The sequence below is a fragment of the Dermacentor variabilis genome, chromosome 1 (genome assembly GCF_050947875.1).
Source record: "Dermacentor variabilis isolate Ectoservices chromosome 1, ASM5094787v1, whole genome shotgun sequence".
Classification (NCBI taxonomy): domain Eukaryota; kingdom Metazoa; phylum Arthropoda; class Arachnida; order Ixodida; family Ixodidae; genus Dermacentor; species Dermacentor variabilis.
The window spans coordinates 199,300,637-199,314,249 of record NC_134568.1 but is presented as its reverse complement, the minus strand read 5'-3'; the positions used below and the strand labels follow the sequence as shown (position 1 = coordinate 199,314,249).

The 13,613-nt window shown below is 51.4% G+C and overlaps 1 protein-coding gene across 1 annotated transcript in view; it reads right to left on the bottom strand.

Moving 5' to 3' along the window:
• LOC142590728 (uncharacterized) overlaps nucleotides 1–13,613 on the bottom strand; it is a 225,907-nt gene that overhangs the window by 137,521 nt on the left and 74,773 nt on the right. The window lies entirely within an intron of this gene.

Sequence of the window (13,613 nt, the reverse complement as noted above, 5' to 3'; positions counted from 1 at the left end):
GAAGTGGAGTTGAATACAAGAAAAACAGCTACTCCCACATAAAGGAGCTGCCAATACTTCCTTTGTTTTTAACGTGCATGAAAGCAAAAATACGCTGGAAACTTTTTTGCCTGAGTTATCCCTTCTAACCTCGCACATCAAGCCGGTGCAGATGTTGTGGAGATTGCGTGTGAGAAATATAAAGCTCCATGAACAAAATAGAGGACGAATTTTACTTTTCCGACTCCGCTTCGGAACGTAATACGTAATTAAGAATTCACTGTCGTTCTCCTCACCTAATAATATTGTTCTCATCAATTTGTACCGCAGTATTTACCTCTGTTTGGATCCGACCGCTGGTACGATCTGTTGGGAACTCGGCGCTGACGCCCGTGGTTGTACCTGGGTCGCAAGCCCCAAGGGTAGCGTTGGCCTGGCGGCCTGGGGTACAACTGGAAGCATCCGAAGGTCCCGGCAAAGCATGAGTCGACTGGTAACAACGAAACAACTTGTTTATTTTAACATCGCAAAGAGTTGGTGGTCAGGTTTGACCGAAGTAGAGAGACGGGAGAGCACTTCACTCAACAGAAGAAATCGGAGCCCTCCTCTTGGCGTCCGGGGGCAGCTGTTTTTATACTCTCGCAGTTGAGGGCAAGAAGGAACCCCTCAAAAGACGAGCACGTGAATGTACAATGGGCTAATGGTGACGCACACTGTCGTAGCGATGCCGTAGCACCATGTCGAGCACGATCTCGTAGCACCCTGTCGTGGCGCTGCGCACGATCTCGTAGCACCCTGTCGTGGCGCTGCGCACGATCTCGTAGCACCCTGTCGTGGCGCTGCCGGTCGGACACAATGACTGTAACGAGAAGATGGTCCCTGCTTTGGCATCGCCTGTTTCGGGCATAATGACTGGAACGAGATCCCTGCTTTGGCATCGCCTGTTTCGGGCCCAATAACTGGAATGAGATCCCTGCTTTGGCATCGCCTGTTTCGGGCACAATGACTGGAATGCGAGGAGGATCCCTAGGCGGTCGCATCGCCGCAGACGCGCCTGGAAACACCTGGCGATGAGTGTTGCGGCGACGACGATCGGGCCAAAATGTCTGCCGCCCCGCCGCAGTTGGCGCCGGCAAAACCACGTGTCGCAGGCGAAACGCAACAGACCGCCCCGCCGGGGGAAGGAGATCCCGATGGACAGGGGACTGCATCCGCTGTCCGGAGGGATGTCGCTCGATGATGCTCAATACCGAAGTCGGGCGTCCCTCGACGTTTCTTGAGCGCAGCGCACAGAGAAAGCCTCGTTCTCTTGTTCAGGTTCGCACGGGACACTGCAAAGTGACTTCGGGAGAGTTCACATTTTTGTTCTCGTTCCCGGCAAGCGTTAGAACTACGCTGAAACTCAACCGCTCAGTCAGCAAGCACGGCACAACCCTCACTAAGCCCTGCCAGGCTCTTTCCCCTTTTTATACCACTGCCTAGTTCCTTACAGTAGTCTAGCATCACTCAGAACGCGTCCACAAATTGAAAAATTGCACTAGAAAGCATATCATCACTTTGAAACACTAAACAAAAGCAATATGTTAAAAAAAAATCCTGCCTCAGGAAGAAAAACATCAGTAACAAACAATTTTGAGGCTGATTCCTACGTTAGGGGCTTCGACTTAAGCCATCGGCGTTACCGTTGAGACTCCCCTTTTTGTAACGCACCTCAAAGGAATATTGTTGTAAAGCGAGGCTCCAGCGCAGGAGGCGGCCATTTTTGGGAGAGATGGTCTGCAGCCATTGGAGAGGGCAGTGATCCGTCTCAATGATAAACCTCGAGCCGGCTAGATAGCATGACAATTTCTGAACGGCCCACACGAGACACGCACACTCTTTCTCGGTGGCGCTATACGCCTGCTCACGACTGGTCAGCTTACGACTAGCATACAGGACGGGGTGTTCTACTTCTCCATTTTCCCGTTGGCACAGTACAACGCCCATGCCTCGCTCACTAGCATCGCACTGAACAATGAACCCGTTTGTATAGTCTGGCGATCGTAGCACAGGCTGGCTTGTTAGGGCACTCTTTAGGGCGCTAAAAGCTCTTTCCTTTGTCTCGTCCCAGACGACTGTTTGAGGCTCTGTTTTTCTTAGAGCATCCGTCAGGGGAGCCGCGATATCAGAGTACCTAGGGATGTACCTCTGATAGTAGCCGGCGACACCTAAGAACGACCGAATATCGGTCTTGGTGCGCGGTTGCGGAAAGTCTCGCACAGCGGCCACTTTTATTTCAGAGGGGCGGCGACGACCCTGACCAATCACGTGACCGAGGTAGACAACCTCGGCCTGTGCTAACTGGCACTTAGGAGCCTTGACTGTCAAGCCCGCTTCGCGCAGGCGGGTTAGCACTGCCCGCAAGTGTGTCATATGCTCAGACCAGGATGCGGAGAATATCGCTACGTCGTCTAGATACGGTAAAGCGAATTCTTGCTGTCCCCGCAACACTTTATCCATGAGACTTGAAAAACAGTATGGCGCGTTCTTCAAACCAAAACTCAACACTTTAGGACGGAATGTTCCCATTGGTGAAATGAACGCCGCATACCTACTAGCCTCTTCTGTAAGTGGAACCTGCCAATAACCCCTGACAAGATCTAGGGTGGAAATAAACTGAGCGCTACTAACTTTCTCAAGGCGCTCCTCGATGTTAGGGATCGGATAAATTTGATCCTTAGTGATGGAATTAAGCCTGCGGTAGTCGACGCAAGGACGAGGTTCCTTGCCCGGTACCTCAACTAAAATCAAAGGGGAGGTATAATCACTCTCACCTGCCTCAATAACACCGAGCTGTAGCATTTTCTTTACCTCAGCCTCCATAATATCGCTCTGGCGGGGTGACACCCGATACGCCTTGGATCGTACTGGCTCTGGGGAGGTAAGTTCTATATCATGAGTAAGTACCGAAGTCCTACCAGGCCTCTCAGAGAACAGACCTTGAAACTCTTGTAATAGCTGGTGTAGTTCGGTTTTCTGCTCAGGCGACAGCGGTGCTTTACTGATAAGGTCACTAATGACTTGACCGGTGTCTTCCCTGTTCGTCACTGAGCCTAGTCCCGGAAGCTCGACTGGAAGCTCTTCAGGAACGTTTACCATCATGCACACCACTGCTTCCCTTTGTCTATAAGGTTTGAGCAGATTACAGTGGTAAACTTGCTGTGCTTTCCGCTTTCCTGGCAGACTTACCACGTAGTTAACGTCCGACAGTTTCTGAACAATTCGTGCGGGGCCCTCCCACTGCACGTCTAGTTTGTTGTTTAGCGATGTGCGCAATATCATGACCTCATCGCCAACCTCAAAACGACGGGCCCTGGCTGTCCGATCATAATAAACCTTGGCCCTCTGCTGGGCCTTTGTCATTGCTTCACCTGACAACTCCTGTGCCCTTCTTAAGCGTTCGAGGAGCTTAAGCACGTACTCCACCACGACTGGGTCGTCGCCCCTACCTTCCCACGATTCTCGAAGCATGCGAAGCGGAGATCGAAGCGAGCGACCGTACACCAGTTCAGCTGGCGAAAACCCCGTAGCCGCATGCGGCGCGGTCCTTAAAGCAAACATCACCCCAGGCAGACACAGCTCCCAGTCAGTTCGATGTTCAAAACACAACGCTCTCAACACGCGCTTCATGACGGAGTGGAGCTTCTCAACGGAATTCGACTGTGGGTGGTACACTGAGCTGTGTAGCAGCTTTACCCCACACCTTTCGAGAAAAGTTGTCGTCAAAGCGCTAGTAAACACTGTGCCCTGATCTGATTGAATTTCTGCAGGAAAACCAACTCGCGCAAATATGGACAGTAGTGCATTAACTATCTCAACTGAGCTGAGTTCTTTAAGCGGCACTGCTTCAGGGAACTTTGTCGCTGGGCAGATCACAGTCAAAATGTGTCTGTACCCCGTGGCTGTTACCGGCAGAGGTCCCACAGTATCAATAACGAGCCGTCTAAAAGGCTCCGTAATGATAGGTACCAATTTCAACGGCGCCCTCGATTTGTCCCCTGGTTTGCCCACCCGCTGACAAGTGTCACATGTCCTCACGAAATGGTCTGCGTCCCGAAAACACCCTGGCCAATAGTACTCTTGCAAGAGACGGTCCTTAGTTTTCTTAACTCCTAGGTGTCCGGACCACGAACCCCCGTGTGACAAGCGCAACAGATCCTGACGATAGCATTGAGGCACGACCAGCTGATCGAACTCCACTCCTCTGCGGTCTAGATACTTCCGGTACAGGACTCCACCTCTTTCCACAAAACGCGCAGTTTTCCTGGCGATACCTTCTTTGACATTGCAGCGCACGTTTTCCAGGCTGCCATCCTTTTTTTGCTCGGCTATCAAAGCCGACCGGCTGACTTTTAGCAACCTATCAAGTCCGTCTGACGTAGGGGCGATGAGCAAATCAGTAGATAGCTCTTCTAACTTTCCCGCGTCGGGCGTTTCCTCTCCAGTATCTGGCGCCTTTAACGTTACAGACTCAAGTTTATTCAGTTCGGGCGTGCTCGGAATATCAGCTTGCTGCGCCTCTGACCCTTTTTCGTTGTTTGATAACGTCGGCCCCGCAACTACCGCCTTTGCAGCGAGCTCCCGAACCTTCGATCTGGTTAAGGCCTGAACACTAGCTTCACCAAACAAAAGCCCCTTCTCGCGCAGGAGGTGATCGGACCTGTTTGAAAATAGGTACGGGTACTGGGGTGGCAGCATAGATGACACTGCCGCCTCTGTCTCAAGCGCTCCGAAAGGTCCTTCAATAAGCACCTTTGCTACTGGCAGACACACGCTATGAGCTTCCACGGCTTGCTTGATCCACGCGCACTCGCCCGTGAACATATGGGGTTCTACGTAAGACGGGTGAACTACATCCATCGTAGCTGCGGAATCGCGAAGCACTCGGCACTCTTTCCCGTTCACGAGGAGGTCTCGCATGTAAGGCTCGAGAAGCTTCATGTTCTCGTCAGTGCTGCCTATTGAAAAAAACACAACTTTTGGTGTCGTTTCCGGACACTGCGCCGAAAAGTGACCCGGCTTCTGGCACGTATAACAAACGCCCGCTCGCCTCATCTCGAACCGCTTTCTGCGTTCGGCCTCGGCTGCCGCCGTCTCCTTAGGTTCGGTCGCACTGCTTCCACTCGCATCCGCACTACGCGTGTTCCCCTTTGCTCTCATGGGTGTGAACTTCGGCCTCTCGAACTTCGAGCCAAATTCACCCTTTTGACCGTCCTTAGCTCCGCGAGCCCGACGCGTCACAAACTCCTCGGCTAGCTCAGCGGCTTTAGCCACCGTACAAACGTCTGGCCTATCCAAGACCCAGTATCGCACGTTCTCCGGTAACCGATTATAAAACTGTTCTAGCCCGAAACACTGCAGAACTTTATCGTGGTCACCAAACGCTTTCTCTTCTTTGAGCCACTCCTGCATGTTCGACATAAGCCTATACGCAAACTCTGTATATGACTCACTTTTGCCTTTCTCATTTTCCCGAAACTTCCGACGGAACGCCTCCGCAGACAGCCGGTACTTTTTTAGAAGACTCGATTTCACTATGTCGAAATCCTCTGCCTCCTCTCTATCCAAGCGAGCGACTACGTCGGCCGCCTCGCCGGGTAACAAAGTGAGCAAGCGCTGTGGCCACGTTTCCCGAGAGAACCCCTGCTTCTCGCACGTTCGCTCAAAGTTAACCAGGAACAAACCAATGTCCTCTCCAAGCTTAAACGGCCGCATCAGGTCAGTCATTTTGAACAATACGCGTTCTCCTGCACCGTGTGCCTGACTTCCATTACGAGCGCGTTCCATTTCTACCTCAAGACGCTTCATTTCCAAAGCGTGTTGACGGTCACGCTCTTGTTGCTCTCGCTCTTTCTGTTCTTTAAGTTCGCGCTCCTGTTTCTCTTTTTGCTCTTTAAGTTCGCGCTCATATTTCTCTTTTTGCTCTTTAAGTTCGCGCTCCTGTCTTTTTGACCTCTCCTCAATAGTCTCAAGGCATTCCGACAGCTCGTCATCCTCAGCCTCTAACTCAAGAATAGCCGTTAGCAGTTCTGGTTTTCTGAGTTTGTCTGAGACATCCAGACCCAACTCTCTTGCAAGCTCCAACAATTTCGGTTTGCGCAACGACTTCAAATCCATGGCTGCTCTGAATGCTGCTTTCTCTACTGCTTACTATTGTCTTGCCGCAACTAACCCGGCAGCAACGACAACCACAATTACCAGCTCTGTTTCTAACACTAACAAAAGCCTGGCAAAGCTCAGAAGAAGAAAGTCCCGCACTCACCAAACCTCGCAGGCAGGAATTCCGCGCAGTCGTTCCGCTGCAGGCAACCAGTCGTCACACAGGGCTCGTTGCACTGCTCCCGGATCGTCGTTGAGCTGCTCAGCATACAGTCAACTGCATCTCTTCGCTGCTGGCCTCCGTTGTCGCGATCTCACCACTGGCAGACTGTTGTTTGAAGTCGTAGGCGATCTCACCGCTGCCAACCAGATGTTTGGAGTCGGAGGCGATCTCACCGCTGCCAACCAGATGTTTGGAGTCGGAGGCGATCTCACCGCTGCCAACCAGATGTTTGGATCCGACCGCTGGTACGATCTGTTGGGAACTCGGCGCTGACGCCCGTGGTTGTACCTGGGTCGCAAGCCCCAAGGGTAGCGTTGGCCTGGCGGCCTGGGGTACAACTGGAAGCATCCGAAGGTCCCGGCAAAGCATGAGTCGACTGGTAACAACGAAACAACTTGTTTATTTTAACATCGCAAAGAGTTGGTGGTCAGGTTTGACCGAAGTAGAGAGACGGGAGAGCACTTCACTCAACAGAAGAAATCGGAGCCCTCCTCTTGGCGTCCGGGGGCAGCTGTTTTTATACTCTCGCAGTTGAGGGCAAGAAGGAACCCCTCAAAAGACGAGCACGTGAATGTACAATGGGCTAATGGTGACGCACACTGTCGTAGCGATGCCGTAGCACCATGTCGAGCACGATCTCGTAGCACCCTGTCGTGGCGCTGCGCACGATCTCGTAGCACCCTGTCGTGGCGCTGCGCACGATCTCGTAGCACCCTGTCGTGGCGCTGCGCACGATCTCGTAGCACCCTGTCGTGGCGCTGCCGGTCGGACACAATGACTGTAACGAGAAGATGGTCCCTGCTTTGGCATCGCCTGTTTCGGGCATAATGACTGGAACGAGATCCCTGCTTTGGCATCGCCTGTTTCGGGCCCAATAACTGGAATGAGATCCCTGCTTTGGCATCGCCTGTTTCGGGCACAATGACTGGAATGCGAGGAGGATCCCTAGGCGGTCGCATCGCCGCAGACGCGCCTGGAAACACCTGGCGATGAGTGTTGCGGCGACGACGATCGGGCCAAAATGTCTGCCGCCCCGCCGCAGTTGGCGCCGGCAAAACCACGTGTCGCAGGCGAAACGCAACACCTCCGGTTTGTTAAAAGCAAGAACTTGTTCCATAGGATTCGTAGTGTTTAAATGTTGTCTGCAATAAAAGAAAAGAATGAAGGACGAGCACGTACGAAGAATGCATACATAACTTTACAACTTTAGTTTTTCTTTTCTCGAACGTGACCAGTATAGTTTTCATGCTCTGATGTTTCGTTTTGTTAGTTATCAATTTTTTTTTTAAGTCGGGGGCTACATTGGTCTGTACGTAATCCATCGTGTTATATGTAAATGGAGCATAAAGGACGACGGCACAGCGAAAGGGTGCACAAGTGATAGGTGAGTAGAACTTGTTGCTGGGCGAGTTGGTTGGGATCTAAAGAATACATTGTTGCGCCAAAAAAGGAAAATAAAGACTTGGGAAGGAAGAGTACGAAAATACAGATTGAGCGCTCAATCTGTCTTTTCGTACTCTTCCTTCCCAAGTCTTTATTTTCCTTTTTTGGCGCAACAATGTATTCTTTAGAAGTGATAGGTGCCCTGTCTGGACACGCAGTTTTTGTGTGTGTGTGAGTCAAAGTAACACGAGCACCGAGGAAACGTACTACTTTCTCCATTGTTTCGCTGAATTACCCAGCTATTAAGACTTCCCCCGAGCTGCGGGTAAATGCAGACCAGTCCAGCTGGTTCGCAATCTAGCCGTGGCAGCAGACATAAACGAAACAAGCAGAGATAATATATACATGCATTCTTGGGGAGAAAAACTGCATGAATATACAAACACTTGACGCAACGTGCACGTGCGCGACCCTGACAGCATATGACGACAAAACCGTATTGGCTTCACCGACAGACGAGGCGGCTGCCTGGTGTTCCGTCGTGTCCTCACGTGCAGCTGCTCACAGGCAAAATCGACGATGTTTGCTAGCTTCACTGTTTACAGAGCGAGCGTAGCTCAGACGTTTGCGTTTCGGAGCGACATGTTTGGACTACTTTCCACTCACGTCTGCACAGACTGGCTAGTCTGGGCAGCTGACTTGTCTTGGCAGGCCTGAGCAGCGACGTGTTATTAACTCCACTCCTTGTGTATAGAAACACACAAGCTCCGGGCCAGATGTACTGGAACTTACGAGCCAAAGGACCGCCTTTACGACTGTTTTCGCTATCGAGAAAAGCTTGGGCGCAGTGATCAAGTGCTGAGCAGTTTAACGGCGATTGGCCATCTTTCAAAGCGCGACAATCTTTACTTCTTGCCATTTCATTTCATTGGGTATTAACTACCGTTACGTGCACATCAATGTACATGAAATAAGGAAGAGAAAGAAACAAGATTGTCAGAGAAGGAACTTTTATTCCATTTACTATTTGTGATTTCTCTGTCAGCTCGTGTTACTGTATGTTTAGCTCGTTATCAACAAGCTATAAGCGTATCAGTTGCTCCCTCCTGTCCGGCACCAGCAAAGGATTCCCGACAGTCCGTGCCGGAGCAAAACAGACGCGTTCACACACACGCAACCCGCTTCCGTCTTCGCGGATTTCTTCGCACTTTTGTTCGGCGCACCGCTCATCCTGACACGCCGGACCCGGCGTTCCCCTGGTGCCCCGTTATCGCGAGCGGAAGCGGCGACCGGAGCTCGGCAGGCCGCCGTGGGGCGGACCGGAGGCCGCAGCCGCCCCGCGCGGTATCGCGCGACCCTCCTCGCTCCCGACGTGTCAGCTTGGATGGGCACGCTCGGCTCCCCGAGCGCGCCTCCATCAACGCGGGCCGTTCGGTGTGTGTCACGGGGACCCGGGCTGGCGGGGATCAGCGGGCGATAACGCTGCGCTGGGCGCGCCCTGCGTTAGTTGGCGCCGCTAACGAACCACGAAATTGGAGAAGCACGCGATACGGTTCTCCCCGCGAGCCCATCGCGGCGCGCAATCACCGCTGCATGAGGCGAAAGGCGGCCGCTTATGAACTGCGGAGCGTTTGCGTGGGCGCACTGCGGTCAACGCGGGCCCGCGATAGGCACGGGAAGCCGTGCGTGCGGAACGGTACACGCCGGTCGACGGCGGCTTTGTCCGCGCCAGTGACATCTTGTTCGTCTACGCATGTTGTCCGCAATATTTGTCTAACGTTGTTGACTCGTGGGCGACAAAGAAAAAAATTAGAGTACGATCGTTGCATTGACTCAAGATGAACATCCAGTGATTTTATCAGGCGTACCTTTGTTGCTATTCGGAACGTTCCCTCTTGCCGCCATAAATTTCGCGTAAAGCACAGGTATTAAACGAGGCGTATAACGTTTGTTTTGACATATATCAGCGGGGCCTTATTCTCGATGAATCACTCGGGGATTGGCTAAACCGTTGGCAGGACGCCAGTCTAGCTAGATGAGGAGTCGTGTCAAGCGCTTAATCGTACACCAGTGAAAGGGTATACCCTCGAAAGTGATCACCAGAGAGCAGTGGACGCCAGTGTACAGTGAGCCACACAAGAAAAGAAGGTTGCATTACTTGCTCATTCCGGAAGGACGAACTCGATTCACCTAAGAAGCGCTACTATTCGCCAATAGCACATCAGTTTCCCCGAATAGAGTATGCCTCCCCAAATGCCATTTCAAGGCCTGAACGACATCTTAAACGACATGAAGCAGCCGAAGCCTGATGATGGTTCTGAAAGGTCATGTCAGAAATCCGTGACTCACGAATGCAGGCATGCAGGTTCTTTTTTAACAGTGCCCTCCCTGCTTACCTTTCTTGCGTGTTCTCGCGTAAAGTAAAAGCACAGTGCTCGTCGAACACGAGTGAGAACCGATGTCGAAAAAAAAAGTCCTGCATTTTCGTGGGAATGTGATAAGGGCAGTGGATCGGCGAGGGGTTTGCGTGGCGCCTTGCTAGGTCGTGGATCGACTGTCGTGACCTGCGTGACTGCGACGTGCGCGTGGCTGACGAGGGCACTCGGATTACGTGCCCGTTTAGCGGAGGGAACCGCTGAGCGTCTGACAGCTGCTGAGCGCATGCGAATACCCTGTCCTCATCACTCGCAAACGCGGCCATCCGTCACCAGTCGCACGGCGGAGGTCGTCCAGCGGCTAGGGACGAACCACGGCTATCTGCCTATAGACAGAGGATGAACAGACACGGTATTTGCCTCGTTTGGGGCGGGGGGGGGGGGGGGGGGGTTGGAACATTGGGATGTCGACGCGCTTAGGAATTGTGTACGTTGAAGCTGCGAAAAGAAAAAAAAAAGCGCAAAGTGTCAATATAATATATGAAATTTACAATAATCGTCGCTTTGAGACTTACGTACCTTTATTAGCCTTCGCATGATCACGGCTTTCGTGAGAGCAGGTGCTCTCACGAATCACGTTTTATTAAGCATCAACGAAATACCTGTCAAGCAAAGACCATGCACCACAGACAGCAATGTTGACTACCGAGTTAGCTTGATTGTGGAATGCGATTGTCGAAATTTATGGAAATTTTATGTGACACATACGTACATATGCCCATAGCCTGGTGTTCCCTGTCCCCATCACTCGTCGGCCCAGAAAGCTCTGAAGGCGCTTTTGTCTTTCTTGAGGGCGACTGGCCTACGTGAACGCCTTTGACGGACTCGCTCAGACCCTCCACGTGCGTGCGCGAGCTCACCGCGGCTTTCCTCCCCCTACCCTCCCTCTCTCTATTTCATCTTTCTAGTGCCTCTTTCCCGTCCCCCAGAGTAGGGTAGCCAACCAGGCGCATTTCTGGTTAACGTCCCTGCCTTCTCTCTTTATTTCCTCCTCCTCCTCCTCCTCCTCCTCCTCCTCCTCCTTCGAAAGTAATTTCAAGACCTTGTGGGCAGCGCAACTATATACGTATACGTTTTTGTTTCGCAAAACTTGTGTCTATGTCCAAAAGCCAACTCGTTAAAGGCATGTTTCAAACAGAACTGTTTCTAAAAACGTAATTTCAAGAAATATGCCGGAGAGCATGAAGAACAAATCCATTCCAAGACGGCCGCTTTCGAAGCTTACAATTAGGCACTTGTACTGCATACTGCAAAATGTCCACATTGCTTTCGAATAACCCAGATAAAAAGTTAATCTGCCTCGGGAAACCTCTGCCGCCTACTTAACATAAGGGATGAGAAAATACATAAAAACTTAAGCGGGGATGCAATTCATTGCCAGTAGTCACAAAAGTTAGTCTTGTATGGTACGGCGTATGGTGCTAACAGCCCTGTCACGGTAGAAAGAACTCTGATTACGGAATGTAGTAGTTTAACAGCTTATTCGAGATCTGACAACCCAACGGCCATTTCGCTATTTCACAGTGACATCAGACACTATAACTTGGGTGAGAAAATATACTTCAGCTGCCTCAGTAAAGCGTCGAGGCAATATTACGAAAGAGCGCTCACCGCGCAGCGCAGTTCAGCGCCATGCATTGAGATGTCGGAACTACTTTTCGTATCTATCGACCTGCCCAATAGGGACAGTCACTTCGCTATACTTCAAACAAGCGTTCGGCAGACCCAGAAATATATACCGGGATGAACCACGCATCCTCCGCATTCTGAATACGGCAAATCAGTTTTGAGGAAGCCCGCAAGGTGGAGGAAAGTATCTGAAAGGGAAAAATTGTCATCCACCGGAATTGTAGAACGAAGCTACAAAGGAAACCCATACGGGTTTCTCAGAAAGAAAGAAAGCCTCGCAGTTGAAGAAAAATTCGTCCTGGTCGGGGACTCGAACGCGGTACCAATGCCTTTCCGGGTCGCTCTATGATCTGAGCTAACCAGAGGGCTAGCCGATAGCAGAGCGATGGCGAATTAATCGACAACTCGAGACACTGGGGCAATGAATATGGCACATCCGTTTTGCGGAATATGGCAAATCAGTTTTGCGGAAATTCGTCCTAGACCAGGACGAATTTTTCTTCAGCAGCGAGGCTTTGTGAGAACCACGCATGGGTTTCCTTTGTAGCTTTGCTCTACAATTCGGGTGGATGCCAATTTTTCGCCTTCATGCATTCTGAGTCATAAATCCCCGAATGATCCTCAGCACTAAACCAAGGAAGATTAGATATACACTAATAAGACGAGAGCGCTCGGAGGTAATCAGAAAAGGTTTAGTATTTTAACGGACTGAACGCACTGCGAATGTAATAAAAAATTTTGAAAGATGCCCATCGTAGGGGACTGAAAAACAGCAGCTAATAGGGAAGAGGGTGAGGACTGAAAGGCGGGGACGACTACCGAGGCCATATTTGCCGCGCAAGCCACCATCACTGCTAGCGTCGACAACGCATTGAACGATGTAGCAATGCACGTGTCACCGTTGCGACCATGGCCGTGGGATGGCGCCACGCGTGATCGGTGGCACGCGGCCGGATTCGGAAGCGCGCTTTGGCACGTGACCTCCCCGGGCACTCCCGAACTCGCCGTGTTGCTGTCAGGCCACGAAGAAGCGGCATCGCGTGCGCCTAATTACGAACAGTGCGCTTTGCATGACGAATGAACCTGGTCACTGTGGCAGACCCCCCCATTTCTGCCACGCGCACGGACCGCTGCCGTCTTTTGTGTTTTAGGATGATCCAGACTTTTTCTGTGTCTCAGTTGCGTGCCATCGGCTCGTGAATGGGGCGCTTCTCCTAGCGAAATTCATGGCTCAGCACACTTTCCACTGATGCTCTTTTCGGGGTGGTCCATTGTTTCGGGAAGACATCTTTTCTCGCTTCTTGCCTTTATCGCCGAATTGAACTCACTCTCTACCCCCTTTCCTCCTCCATCTTTTATTTCACGAGTGTATACACTGTCAGACGACAGTGTGTGAACTGCTTTTGTGATGGGCATGTCTCTCTACGGCGTGATGACATACTGTCACCCATAACGTTGCGGCTGCAAATAAAATGCAAGTAGCCATAGTCGGACAGGGGAGGGAGGGGAGAGGGTAGCTACAGTATATTCTGGGTCAGCTCAGGGGAAGCTTTCGTATCTTGCCCTAGGCGTGAGACACAGCTGTGGAAATCTTCTGTAGTACTTCGTATAGACCATCTGACAAAGTGCTGCACACTCAGTAAGTAATTATATAGCACAGAACGACGAGGCCGCTTTTTCTATACACGAGAGACGTTCAGAAAGTAAATTTCGTCGTTTACTTCACACGGAAACTTTATTGCCCCCCCCCCCCCCCTTAAAAATATACACCATGGCATCATGAAGTATACATATTGCACTATTTTCCACATAGTCGCCACCGACAT